Here is a 14,508-nt window from a genome sequence, read left to right as displayed (position 1 = left end):
GATTCTTCAGGAATAGTTTGAGGAACATGAGAATGGTGCTGACTTGGCCTCCAAATTCCACAGTCCAATCAGGGGATGTACTGGGCTAACAAGTTCAATCCATGGAGGCCCCACCTTACAACTTACAGGACTTAAATGATCTACTGCTAAAATCTTGGTGTCAGATACCACAGGAAACCTTCAGAGGTCTTGTGGAGTCCCTGCCCTGACAGGACAGACGGCTGAGGTGCCCCTGAGGCGGCACGAGGGAAACCGAAACAATATTAGGTAGGTGGTCTTATGGCTGATTGGTCTATATAAAATACTCTAAAAAGAGGTATGCTGAAAATTAACATTTAGGCATTTTATTGCCATTTTTTCTACTGGTATCTAAATAGAACCTCTAGATTCTTGTGCTAATTAAATGATTTTCTTTTTGCATTGCTTGACTGAGTTATCAAAACCTACCATTTCAGGGTCCAAAAATATCTTAATACGCCCTATCTGGGTGGCCGTTCCAAGAGCAAACCGAAAACATTTCTCCCCTTCTTGACTAATTAACCATCTGGTTCCCTAACCTGTTTTAGCCTGACAAGTGAACTAGCTGGGTAATTCAAATATGTGAATAAATATTTAATATGTAAGAATCAACATTTGTCACATTTAAGGCTGAAAGCAGAAGTGTATTTTTAGTTCAATATCAGAAGATCAAAGATATTGTCATTAAAACGAAACTTTTTATTCCTCAGTGAATCCAGTACATCATGAATAGTCTCCTGAACTTTTTATTATTTGGAGTTAAAACTGTCTTATTTAAACGTTAAAAAGACATATTTCTACCAGTTGAATAATAATTTTCTCTTCTCTGTAACACTGTCAAGAGGAGGTGACTGTCTTTCAGTTTCATGATTTTACATCTCCAGCCAGCCATCCATCCATCCATCCATCCATCCATCCAGCCATCTTGCAACAGCTAGCAGTATTACTTTGGATTAAATGTTTCTTCAGATAGACTCACTGGTTGGTTCATGCAATAATCAGTGAGGTCAACCACTGCTGACAGAGTCGGCCCCCATTGTCAAAGGAAATCTGACAAAGTATCACAGTCAAGATTAGCACTGGTCTGAACTCAGGGGTGGGTCAGCATGGTCGCTTCACACCTCTGGAAACGCTCACTCTACAGTACATGCATGAAGTTTGGATGTTCTCCCCGTTTAATGGTGCAGTGTCCTCCATACTAAGGTGAATTGCCTGTGTGTTGGTGCCCTGTCCTGAGTTACTCCCTGTCTAGCACCCATAGCTTCTGGGACACACTCCGGATTCCCAGATCAGAACTGAAAAAATGTGGATTGGCCTGTGTCTAGTTATCTATGACCAACATAACCGATTATAGACTAATCCTTGTATGGTAAGATGGCTGTGGTTATAGAGAGGTACTGCTAATCTGTGCTCTTTGCACCTGGGTTCTGATCCCACCCTCACTGCAGACCCTCTGTGGGGGGGCTTATCACTCTGCGGGTTACACCTCTGTGTCTCTGATTGAATGGTCACTGGTCTGAATCCTGTGGCTGGCTGAATAGTGGCATCAGAGGTGGGCCTGTCAGCAAGACCCTAACCCTAACCCTAACCCTAACCCTAACCCTAACCCCCATAAAGCTTCGGGGTACTGAATGAATGGGTGACTCCAGAAGAAAACTGAAATTTTTCCAATATACCTGTACTCATACACGCACAAATGGTGAAAAGTATTATTTCACATGACCAATGGAATTTTTTTTATTAATTAGCTGCAAAATTATGTTCCTTTTTTCCAATTACAAATCACAACTGGCACAAATAATAAACAAGTATTTGTTATTCTTCTTTTTTTCTTCTTATTATTATTACTATAATAGTCCATCCATCCATTTTCCAAACCGCTTCTCCTACTGGGTCGTGGGGGGTCCGGAGCCTATCCTGGAAGCAATGGGCACGAGGCAGGGAACAACCCAGGATGGGGGGTCAGCCCATCGCAGGGCACACTCACACACCAGTCACTCACACATGCACACCAATGGGCGATTTAGCAACTCCAATAAGCCTCAGCATGTTTTTGGACTGTGGGGGGAAACCGGAGTACCCGGAGAAAACCCCACAGCGACATGGGGAGAACATGCAAACTCCACACACATGTGACCCAGGCGGAGACTCGAACCTGGGTCCCAGAGGTGTGAGGCAACAGTGCTAACCACCGCACCACCATGCCGCCCCCCCTTACTATAATAATAATAATAATTATTATTATTATTGTTAACAACGACAACAACAATAATAGAACAATAATATTCCGTAGCTTGGTAGAACAACATTTTGTAACAGCACTTTTTTTCAGCATTTTCTTTTTTCTACTGGGAAGAGAAAAAGTGACGAAGGTAACTCAAGCATGGTGTGTCACTCAGAATAGAAGCCATCTGCTGTGATATTACTTTTTTGGGAGGGTGAGTCTATTGGGGGGTAAAAGCTCTTAACAACTCTCTCGAAAGCCATGATTTCCATTTCTCAACTCACTCGTGAGTTTGAAAAATATGTGAGGAAGAGGAAGAGAGAGAGTGAGACAGAGAGAGCGCTGATTACCAACAATTTCTGAGTAATCTGACAAGCTGCTTTAGGAAGGTCTCAATAATTTTCCAGTTAAATTTATTCAAATTAAAATATGCTTCAAGTTCATTATTTCTATACTTGTCTTGAGCACCAGTTTAAGGATCATAGCGGAAATGTGACATGAAGGCTGAACATATATACAGTTGACATAATCTGTCACTTGGATGCAACTTATCCAACAAACAGTATTCATGTAATGATAAGTGAATGTGCTTAAAATTCATTGTTATTAAATTAACATTCTATCAAGATATAGTAAAGGATACCTATTCATTTTCTATGTGAAGGACTGGCCTTACATTTTAAAGTGGCAAAATGGAGACATTAGACCCTCTGTATCTTAAATGAGACATAAAGACCATTTGGGTACCTAAGGGTTCATCTAATTTCCATCTCATTATGTCTTTGATGATCAGGAATTTGACAGGACAATGAAGACAAGGGCCTAGATGTTCTGTTTAATCAATGTCGGTGATGCTGCTGGTCCCAGTCACTGTCAAATCTGATGTTTTTGAAGGAAGCCCTGCAGCTTAGTTGGACCACATATCATTCTTTATGCCTGCCACGGGTTCTTTGGCAGGAGAACCATTTGGTTAGGAGTACAAATGTAATTTTCCATATGTTCCTTTGAATCTGCTCTCCATTGCCTGTTAAATTTGCATAAAAAGTCTTGGGATGGTTGCTTAATTCAGTAAAAATATTGCAAATTTATTGATCTCATAACAAATATTATTATTCATTTGTTTACTATGCCAGTTCAATATAACATATACTTATATATGTATGTGTGTGTGTGTGTGTGTGTGTGTGTTGCATTAGAAACCACCAGTAGCTTTTCAAGCAGTACTAAATTGGAACCCAAATTATACTTCTAAAAGAGCTGTTCTGAGTTAAGAAGTTAATCGAAGAGCAGTCTAATACTGTACGTTTTATGTAATATCACCTTTGCAATAACATAAAACACCAAACATTTGTTTAGTATCCCTTTGGGAGACAATGATTACAATTGCAATTAATAGCAAAATTGCAAGAACAAAATTCAATGAGTCAGTCAAAAATATATATTATTATGTCTGTGCTGAAGATAAGGTCAGATATGTTAAACATCGCTTGACAATGGACTTTTGTTATAAAACCAATCAATTTGCAACATTTTTACAAAATTAAGCAAGAATCCCAAGACTTTCTGTGAGTACTTTATAAACCATTTACCAAAAATGTATATACTGCATTCATCCATGTAAGGCCTGTTCAGTAGTTGGCACTATTGCTCCAATCAAATTTCGAAAGGTGGTGAGACCACACTGCTTCACACTAAAGTGTCATTCTGCCTATGGAACACGTATGGAAGACAGACTCCTCACCTGGGGTCACTGGGCAGCAATGTGACCTCATACCCGCAGCTTGTCGAGTTTGAGTCTGGCTCTGGATTTATCTGTGAAGGTTACATATTGACCTTATGTTGTGTGTCTTTCCTCTCACAGGCTGAAGAGACACAGTTAGGCCGAATCATGTCTCTAATTTGTACTTTGTGATCCCTGATATGGGCTGGAATTCTGGTCTGAAATGTGATATATCTCTGTCAAGCGGCAAAAGCAAGTAGGGTTGCATCATTTGTCAGGACTATGTCAGTTTGTACTAACAGAGTGACTAAAAGAGATTATGGGTTTTGTCCTTCTGCAGTTCACATATTGCAGTTGTTATCATGTGATAGGGCTTGAATCCAGCTCTGACAAAACTTTGTGTCGAAACATCAGCGTTTGTAACTATCCACCCATCCATCCATTGATCCAGTCAATCTTCTTTTACCACACATCTAGTGTAAGGTCACAGCAGACCAGCAGCTCAGCAAGCACTGATCATATAGCCGACGACACCCTGGAAGGGAGCCCGTTCAATTACTGAGAAAGCCATTTGTAATCATCAAAAGCCAAATGTTGTCCTAGAAATTCTTATGTCAATACAGAGGCATGCGGCAGCATAGTTATACTTATTAACAGATGTATGTTTCAGTTTATATACTTAAAATTGTATACACTACTAGGCTATTGACAATAATTCAAGGAAAAATGGGAAAAAATAACTTTCAGAATTGCATAGAAGAAATATCACAGATGTTTACACCTTCCTGGAGCTATATGACTGTAGACATAGATAAGACGTACCTCAACCACATACAAGGACAGGATGAGAAATTTAGGGGCTTGGCATCAAATCATTTTATCCAGGGGTCAGTTCAGTTGAAATAAAATAAGAACCGTCAATATAGATATGAAGTCACATCTTCAGTACATACTGCATATGGGCAAAATGAGCGCATGGGAGACTACTGTCGCTTCGGTTTCTGTCTGAATGCAGTCCCTCGCAGACCACTCACCCACAATATATATTTATACATGCAGTTCAGCTGCAAGCAATTAGTTTATATTTGGAATATTCACTCTTTTTGACATTCTTTGGGTCGTGGTCATAACTTTCCAGTTATGGAAAATGACCACCTCGGAAACCTCGCTTCTTAACTCCGTAACTCGTTATTACTGCCGCTTAGCTTAAATACGAAGCTATTTCCTCCCGTACACTTAAACGCAGCTCAAAAGCTGCATCACAAAAGCAAAGTTCATGTGTGTTATTAACAATTTAAGCGTCTCTAAACATCATGGTTTTTGGTCATTCTTATCCCAGTCATGGTCTTTTTTCGTATGTCCTGGCTAGATTTGCTCAACATTCTCTTATGATTTTGGTTTCTTTTCTTAAGCAAAAGACATTATTTCCAGGTAAGTGGGGACCCTTAATCGCCCTTAGTGACGAGAAGTGTGTGGAAGTGGCATTCCCTTTCTGGTGAAACCTACCTTTGTGCTCTCAGTGTGTGACACAGGTGATTCTGAGCAGTTCGCTAGGTTGTCGAGGCGTTTTGAAAAATCAATGCACACATTCATTTATGGAATATGTTTGTTTAATTTCTGCATTTTTGTAGACATTTTAAAAAATTATACCCTAGGTTATGCTGTTTCCTTTGTCCTACATATAACATTTTTCTTAATTTTCAGAAATATTATCTGGGATGAATAACAAAATGGCACTTAAATACTCAACCTCATGCGATTTGATATTAAGGAAAAGAGCAAGCAGACGGCAGGTGATATTTGGAGCTTAGTGTGGGATCTTCTATGCTAAATGTCCCTAGAATTGCAGATGGAGGATGGAAATGGGTTCCCCTGTGTAATTCTGGCCCAAAGCATCCATCTGGTTGTATTTGCATAAGGCTTATGGGCAAATGAAGAACAAACTGCCTATAGATGAAAACACAGCCACGGCCTGTCCATTGTACACACGCTTTGTTTACAGGTAGATGTTTGTGAAAGGCTGGCGAGAACAAGTAAGCAGTTTAGCATAATAATCCTTCAGCATCTGGAATGTTGTCGACAATAAGTATTTTCCATCTGTCTGATAACCCAGAAGTACAATAGCATTTTATGCAAAGTGTTGATCATTCCGTTATAGAAGGAAGAGGAACAGCCCCCGTGGCTGTAACAGTTTAATCTCCAAAGGTTGCGAGAAATTAAATGCTTTTTATGTTGCACAGCTGTGGTTCTGCTAGAGGGGCAGGGGACAGTCCATACAGCGGCACTATCGTCACGGCAGGTTGCTGTACCTGGGACAGCGATATGCCTCAAACGCAGCCACTGAAGTGCTCCCCGTAATCTGATTAACAGATTCTAGGTCAAGCTCCCTTGTTACTTGCAGAACACAGCTTTCTTAATGTCAGGTCCTAAGATGGCTGGTGAGCATCAAGGCTCATCCTGCTAAGGGTACTGGGGAGTCTGGGATAGTGAGAAGGTGAGACCCCCAGCTTATATGGTGCAAGGCAGCAGTACTTCCCAATGAGCCGACACACCAGCCCAAGACTGTCTATTTTTCCTTACCTTATTATGAGCATTTTAAATGATGTCATAGTTTCGGCACTTTTATATACTTCACTTATATTTTTAGGGATCTGCCGCCATTTCTTTATAGATCGTCACAATTTCTGGGAATGTTATTCTATTATTTTAATACCCACTTATGAGTTACTCATTGTGAAACATATTTTCTTGTTGTTTATGATAATAATAAGATCTATACTCTCTCATTCAAGAATTTTCCCGGTACTGCTCATACAGTTCTAGGACATAGCAAGCCTAGGACCCATCCCAGGACACTCATACGGCTGCGGAGGGCTGGAGACAGGGCACACACACCGGCACACACACACACACACACACACACACACACACACACACACACACACACACACACACACACAAACACACAGACACTGATCCACTTTGGACCATGGAAGGAAGGTGAAGAACTCTGAGAAGAACAATACAATAAGTATGGGGAAAATATGAAAACTACACAAGGGACGGAATGAATCACACCAAGAGTCATGCATATTCAACAATACATGAGGTATGGCTGAAACCATATACTACTCTATCTGTCTGTCTGTCTGTCTATTTGTCTGTCTGTCTGTCTGTCTGTCTATCTGTCTGTCTATCTGTCTGTGTCTATTTGTCTGTCTGTCTATTTGTCTGTCTGTCTATCTGTCTGTCTGTCTGTCTGTCTATTTGTCTGTCTGTCTATTTGTCTGTCTGTTTGTCTATTTGTCTGTCTGTCTGTCTGTCTATCTATCTGTCTGTCTGTCTGTGAATTACATGGCTGGTGTCTCTTTCCTGTGACTCCCATTAGTGTTAGGAAATCCCTGAGTGTAATCAGGCATATTTTTCCGAGGGAAACATCTTTCCAGTGAGAAGGCGCCGTGTGTGCCTCCATGCGGCATTTCGATTGGGCTGTCGCAGGGTGGTTAAACAAACAGCCACACTCGACGGGGGTAACATGTGTGGCGGTGACGGTATCTAAAAATGGGGCAGAGGGAGTAACATCACCAGATGCAGTTAATTTTTCACATCACTGGTTATAACAGGGAAAGGAACATAAAGATAAAAGGCAGACAATCTTGCTTTCTTGATAACCAAATAACATGTGCTTTAATGTCAGATGAGTGTTTAATTTCTCCTGTACACATTTCCCTTGCAGTGACAGACATGTCTGGCTTGCTACTCTTTTATCAGTACGTTCCGGATAGCAGGAAATGTTTAGAGCAAGAGATTTAATTTTACAAAGCCACGACTAAGCAAACAAGCACCTTTCATTATTCATAGAAACATAATTGACTGTATTATAAAATTACAATTTATGTTTGAGTTTGCTGTTTGAAAATAGAAAGCTACAATTAAAAGACATGTTAGGCTAACTTCAGGCCACTAATCAGTCTGTGAGAATATTTTTTTTTTCTTGAGACCAATGGGGGAACGTAGTTTGATCTTAAGGTTTTATTGGGTCTCTATCCAGCTAATCTTTACATGTCTTCCATGGCATGTTCAAACAATTACAACTTATTTAGTTTTACTGTATGTATATCCCGGTAACACAGCATACACTATTTGGAATTTTTGCACAATCATGTAGAAGAGCATTTGTGAGGTCAGGCACTGATGTTGGACGTGAAGGCCTGGCTTGCAATCTCCGTCATAGTTCACCCCAAAGGTGTTTGATGTGGTTGAGATCAAGGTTCTGTGTGGCCAAGTCAAGTTCTTCCACATCAGACTCACCCAACCATGTCTTTATGGACCTTGCTTTGTACACTGGGGCACAGTCATGCTGGAACAGAAAAGGGCCTTCCTCAAACTGTTCCTACAAAGTTAGAAGCATAGAATTGTCCAAAATGTCTTGGTATGCTGAAGCACTAAAAGTTCCCTTCACTGGAACTAAGTGGCCGAGCCCAAACCCTGAAAAACAACTCCATACCATTATCCCTCCTCCACCAAACTTTACAGTTGGCACAATGCAGTCAGGCAGGTAATGTTCTCCAGGCATCCGCCAAACCCAGACTCATCCATCAGACTGCCAGAGAGAGAAGCATGATTCGTCACTGCACAGAACACATTTCCACGGCCCCAGAGTCCAGTGGCAACGTGCTTTATACCACTCCATCCGACACTTGGCATTGCACTGGGTGATGTGAGGCTTGCATGCAGCTGCTCGGCCATGGAAGCCCATTCCATGAAGCTCCTGGCGCTCAGTTTTCATGCTGGGGTTAATGCCAGAGGAAGTTTGGAACTTTGCAGTTACTGAGTCAACAGAGCATGCACCTCAGCACTCGGTGACCCCCCCCTGTTACTTTATGTAGCCTTTCACTTTGTAGCTGACTTTCTGTTCCTAAATACTTCCATTTTGCATTAATACCACTTACAGTTGACTATGAAATATTCGCAGGGAAGAAATATAACTTATTACATTATTATTATAACATTGCAAAAGTGACTTCATATGACAGTAGCAGGCTTGAATTCACTGAGCTCTTCAGAATGACCACAAATGTTTGTCACCCTGACTGCATGGCTAGGTGCTTGATTTTATACACCTGTGGCAGTGGGTATAGATGAAAGACCTGAATTCAATGATTAAGAGGTGTGTCCCAATATATTTGTCTATATCGTGAATGTTATTCAACTTATAGTTGAATTTTGAGGTAATGACAAAATACATATAAAATATTGCAACGACCAAGAAAAGTGTTCGACATCTCAAATTTTAAACTCTTCTGAATAACACCCTTCTGCTTTGATGGCAGCATTCTTTCAACCAGTTTCCAGACGTAGCCATCTAGAATGCTGTCCTGAAGGAGTTTCCACAAGTTCTGGGTACAAGTTGGCTACTATACTCTGCAGTCCAATCTTATCGCAATCCAACTCTATTGGGTTCTCTCACTTTTTCCTTGTTCACAAGATAATACATAACCTTGAAGTGTGCTAAGGATTGTTATCTTGTTCACGAAACACAAATGATCTTAAGTAGGCGTGTCCGGACTTTTGACTGGTACTGAGCACTGAATACAGGCTTCACCCAGAAAATCTTCACCCAGAAACTCCGCTTGCTTCACCCAGCTTCCTGCTTGTGAAGCAAAACTGCCAATTATTTGTGTCGTTGTCAACAAACCAAAAGTGTCGGGTTACATAAGATGCGATATAGAAAATGACCCACTGGTCTATGCATGAAGTCCAATATCTCATTATTTGTCTTTTTTTGCGTTTTACTAGCAGATGTAGTTACATTGTATTTCTGCCTGTTCCAGGACTGAGGGGATGGCGACAGGTATGAGTCTGAATGTTTTGGAAATTCTCACTGTTACTGCCCCCCTTTTCACTTGTTGAGTGGGTAGAGAGCACAGCTGACAAGTGTCTTGGAAAAGCAGTCATCTCTCTTTATTACCACGAGGAAAAAGATCATCCTGAAATATTCATAATTTGTTTTCTGAAAATTAAGGAAAGTTACAATAATTTAAATACAAGTTAAGGTCACACTTGTTTTACATTAATTATCAATATATTTCTTAAAGCAATTTGCTTTTTGTATTTGTCAATGATTATGATAATGTTAATGATAATCATTATACTGTATTATGTAACCAAAAGCTGCAATAGAAGGGAAGAGATTGAAAATAAGCCTCTAAAGTAGCTTTCTGTTTATTATTAAGTATGTTGCAGCTTGGCTTGAAAATGAGGAGAGGCTCCTTAATAATCTGTGGTGAAAAAGTAAGTGTGAGGGCTTTGGGGGGCAGAGTGGGGACCTGAACACACATGAGAGGCCGGAGATATGGACCTGATCAGCAGTGTTTCATCAGGCCATCAATGAAGTCGAACGCTTCTCCAACCAGATTGTTCCATTACATTTCATTACCACACTTACGTTTACATTACATTTGCATAACAGTTTTAACATCTCGTTGCTTTTTGTATCATCTGTATTGCTTGAAAGTCATAATTTCCTGCTTATTCGTCATATTAAACTGCTATTGTACCTTCCAAATGTCTGGAAAAGTGTCGTTTTTGCAAAGTTATAGAACCTGTCTTGTTTATATGCTGGGTGCCCTTCACGGTTTACAATGCAGCCCCTGAATTATGAGTCGTAGATGGGGGATACTGGGGCCGCGTGGTTAGTTCTGCTGCCTCACACCTCTGGGACCGTATATAGGGTCCTGGCTTGCACCTGTAGCCTCCAGGATAATCTGTACACCCCCCCCCCCCTCCAAATAGGACAAGCGGGTGCAAGAAATGGATGGACTGATATGTGGCATATTGTGGAACTAACGGATGTATGTGTTTGCGGGTGAGTTTACTCTGATAAAAGAATGTTTGTTTTTTGATGGTAATAGCTGCAATGTAGGTACAGGCGCCTTGGTGTTAGTTTTTAAATGTAAAACACTTAAGGGCTCAGTAGGAGAAAAATGGCTACTACATCGTAAAGAACATAATCACCATGGTGCAGGTATAACCAGGTAAACCACCCCCCCCCCCCAAATCACCAGTCTGCTACTGGCACACTAATATCAAAATATTTATATTTTTTATGATTTGTGATCTCTACAATTACAGAGACTTGGGACTGCCAAGAAATTTATAATAGATCATTAAAATCATTTTCTTACCAAGCACTTTTCAACAGAATCAACTCTTATTTTATACATTTCACTGGAGGATTTTGGCTTATAAAATTTCAGCCGGAAAAGTCCAAGACCTCATGAAGTTCTAATGAGTGTAATACATTTCTGAGTTTAGAAATCCAAAAACTGAGGATTTTGGCTATGCATTCAGTCCATAAAGGAATACAAAATTGCATGCAGCAGCACTAAATCACTTTATGTATTTATCACACCACAGAAGAGCTTATGAATACAGTAAAGCCGTGCTATATCAAAGCGGTTTACTCAGCTCTGCTAGTGAATTAAAAAAAAAAGTCAATAAGACTGCACAGCCACTCTGAATGGAAAGAAAAAATAAATCAGACTTCCAGCTTAAATTGCACAAAACGTCCATATAGCATAACAGGGATGAATTAATTGTATAATTTTATTATGAGACATGGGGGGGCATTGTAAGGTGTTGTGTTGACGTATTCTGTCCAGCCCTGATGCCAAAACACATCGAGAAGAAACTCTTGCGCGACCATGTCGGGGGGCAGCACTGACCGCCTGCAGCCTGTCGGTGTTGGCTGGCACAATGCAGAGGCAGAGTGCTTTTGACAGGGGACCTGACATATTTAAAGGACACGGGCACTTACCAAGTCCCACGGCCAAAACAGGAAGGGGGGTTGGAGAGGAGCACAGCTGGCCGCGACAGGAGGGAGCAGGAGGTGGGGAAGGTGAAGAGAAACCTAGAGGACTAGTGAGAGGAACTAGTTTGCTCACAGCCAAGGGGGATAACATGGTGGGGGAATGTTGCCATTTAAATAAATAAATGCTTTTCTGACTGTAAGGCCATGGGAAATGGGTCTAACTTTGCCAGTTTCTCCAGCAACGAACACAACATTTCCCATCAGCTGCTTGTGACACGAATAAAAAAGAAAATGTCATGAAAACCGTGTTCAGCTGATTCAAGCACATGGAGTGGGGAGCAGTGCTGAGGTAGTGGGTGCAGATGGAAGCGATGAGGAGAAATGTGTCCATAAGCCGGATTGTTTTTTTATTCTTTACTGCCTGGAAAGCAGGGTTTGCACAGCACTGGTACAGCCTGTGCTAAGATGACGTCATTATTTTTGTTGTTGTTACACACTGTAGGGAGGCAGCTGACTAAAGGCAGCATTTGGCTTGTCACTGCTGGATAACATCTACAGATCCCTGGGAAATCATTAAGGATTTTACACAGCCCAGATCTCATAACTTAACTGCTTCATTCATCCACCTCATTTATAACTCTCATTGCTTCTCAGTACTACCAGACTTTGACAATGGAATTTCTGTCCATCCGTCTTCCCACGCCTTATCAGCAGAGGGTCACAGACCTTCCAGTTTACAATGCTATAACTCAACTTCAAATCATCTAATGAGTTTTACAGTTGGGAAAGAAAATTTTCTCCCCAATCAATAAATATTGATAAACCGTGGCCCTACTATTCATAAACACTCAATCAATAATAACTTTATTAGAAGATATGAAAAAAACAAAACAAAAATAAAATAAACCAAAATACATCTGTACTACAAATAAAGAAGAAACATGCAGCTTCCCAACAAGGAAACTAAAATTTCTGGGATAATTTCGGATCCCAGTTTTGTCTTGAATTTTAAGTTATATATACAGTACCAATGGAAGACTTAAGTGGCATGTAGGGTTTATTACAGTCCCTACTGTAACTAGGTTTAGTTAGCCTAGGGGAGGTGGACATACGTCCGTCCCAAAGCTTTTGTTAAAAACAACATGTAATAGGAATTGTATATTGTATGCACTGTTTGTTAACTAAAACACCAATATACATCAAAACAGAGAAACAGGTTTTGTGACAATTGAGTCATCATGTTCCAAGCATGTGTACCGCAGCACGAAGGCCAATACAGTTGTAATCAATAATCCACAATGCTAAGATAACAATGTTATCATGTCTTACTATCACCCTTACTAGTAGTGAGATAAGGGAGAGTCAGTGTGGGGAGGGTATGGAAAGGCATGGCTGTCAAGGGCCTGTGGATTTGAGCTCCAGCTGGTCAACACCTCTTTATCGCTAATCATTTAGTGTAGTATAAGCACTTACAAAAATCCTTCCCTCGGGATTTCAGGTAGGTCAGAGTGTTTCTTAGCTGTAGAAGTACTGTACATGCGTCTTTGCCTGACATTTCCAGAGTTAGAGAAAAACAGCAGAACAATCAAAAATGCAAGAACAGGAAAAATCTTTAAATCCTGGAAGACAAACAGGCTTAGGTCTCCTCAGCTCCTGAGAACGTTCACATTCTTATTTCATTTTCAGTTAACAGTCCCAAGTCTAAAAAGTACCTCAGTAGCTCAACAAAAATATTTTTTCAAGCACATAAAGCGACACTCTCAGCTGGATAGTAATATTTCTGAGGCTTTTAAAGACTCTTTCAAAGCATTTGAGAAAGGTCATCTTTTCAACGTGCAAGTGAACTTCAAATGAACTGAAAATGAAGACACGCAGACCTAACCTGACAGACTCTGGATGAGATCTGTTTCCCTGTCACTACGCATCAAAATTAGCTTTGTTTTTTTAAATCCCTACATCCTCTGTGCTGCGCAACCTGATGAGTCAAGCAAACAATCGAGTTATCTCCCGCGTAAGACAAATTACCCACTTCACAGCACCACAGAAGATTCCAGAGAGCACACAGCATGCTTCCCAGTTACAAACCAAACATATCCTACAGCATTATGCAGTGTTATATCTGCTAGTGCAAAGGCAATTCAAACAAACAAATGAAAAAAAAAACATTTACACTTGCTCACAAAAATTCTTCAGGGCTTGGTGGTTAAAGAATTCTGTGCCTGTGTCCAAAGCCCACAGGTTTGAATCCCTTGGTTCGTAGTGCAATCATCATTGAAATTTTGAACGACCCTGAAAACTACTCCAGGGGTAGCAAAAAATGACTAGGGATGCATTTTGACCCCAGTCTTTGCTCTGACCTCTATATGTATGTCATAGGAAATTAAAAACCACAGTCAACAAAAGAAAAAGAATAATTCCTATGTACTTGCGCTTGTAAAAATGATAAATAAAAGTATCAATAAAAAAAAATTTAAGTAAAAAATACAAAAAGTTCAACTTCACTTATATCGATCTACTTTATGTTTTTATGTACTGCAGGTTGAAAGGGTGCAGAGCTGTCAGTCTATCTCATCCCATATACTGCAGACCAATCAACTAAACATGGACTAGAACATTTTTCGTTACATATTTCACTTACTTGGGAACAAATTATTCTCCTGTATGCGGAGTTTTATGTAATGGCAATAGAAACTTTGATTATGTTCTGAACCTTCCAAGAAGGTTTTGGATTAT

Source organism: Brienomyrus brachyistius, chromosome 5, assembly GCF_023856365.1.
Source record: "Brienomyrus brachyistius isolate T26 chromosome 5, BBRACH_0.4, whole genome shotgun sequence".
NCBI classification, from domain to species: Eukaryota; Metazoa; Chordata; class Actinopteri; order Osteoglossiformes; family Mormyridae; genus Brienomyrus; species Brienomyrus brachyistius.
Note: the sequence above shows the minus strand (reverse complement) of the source record.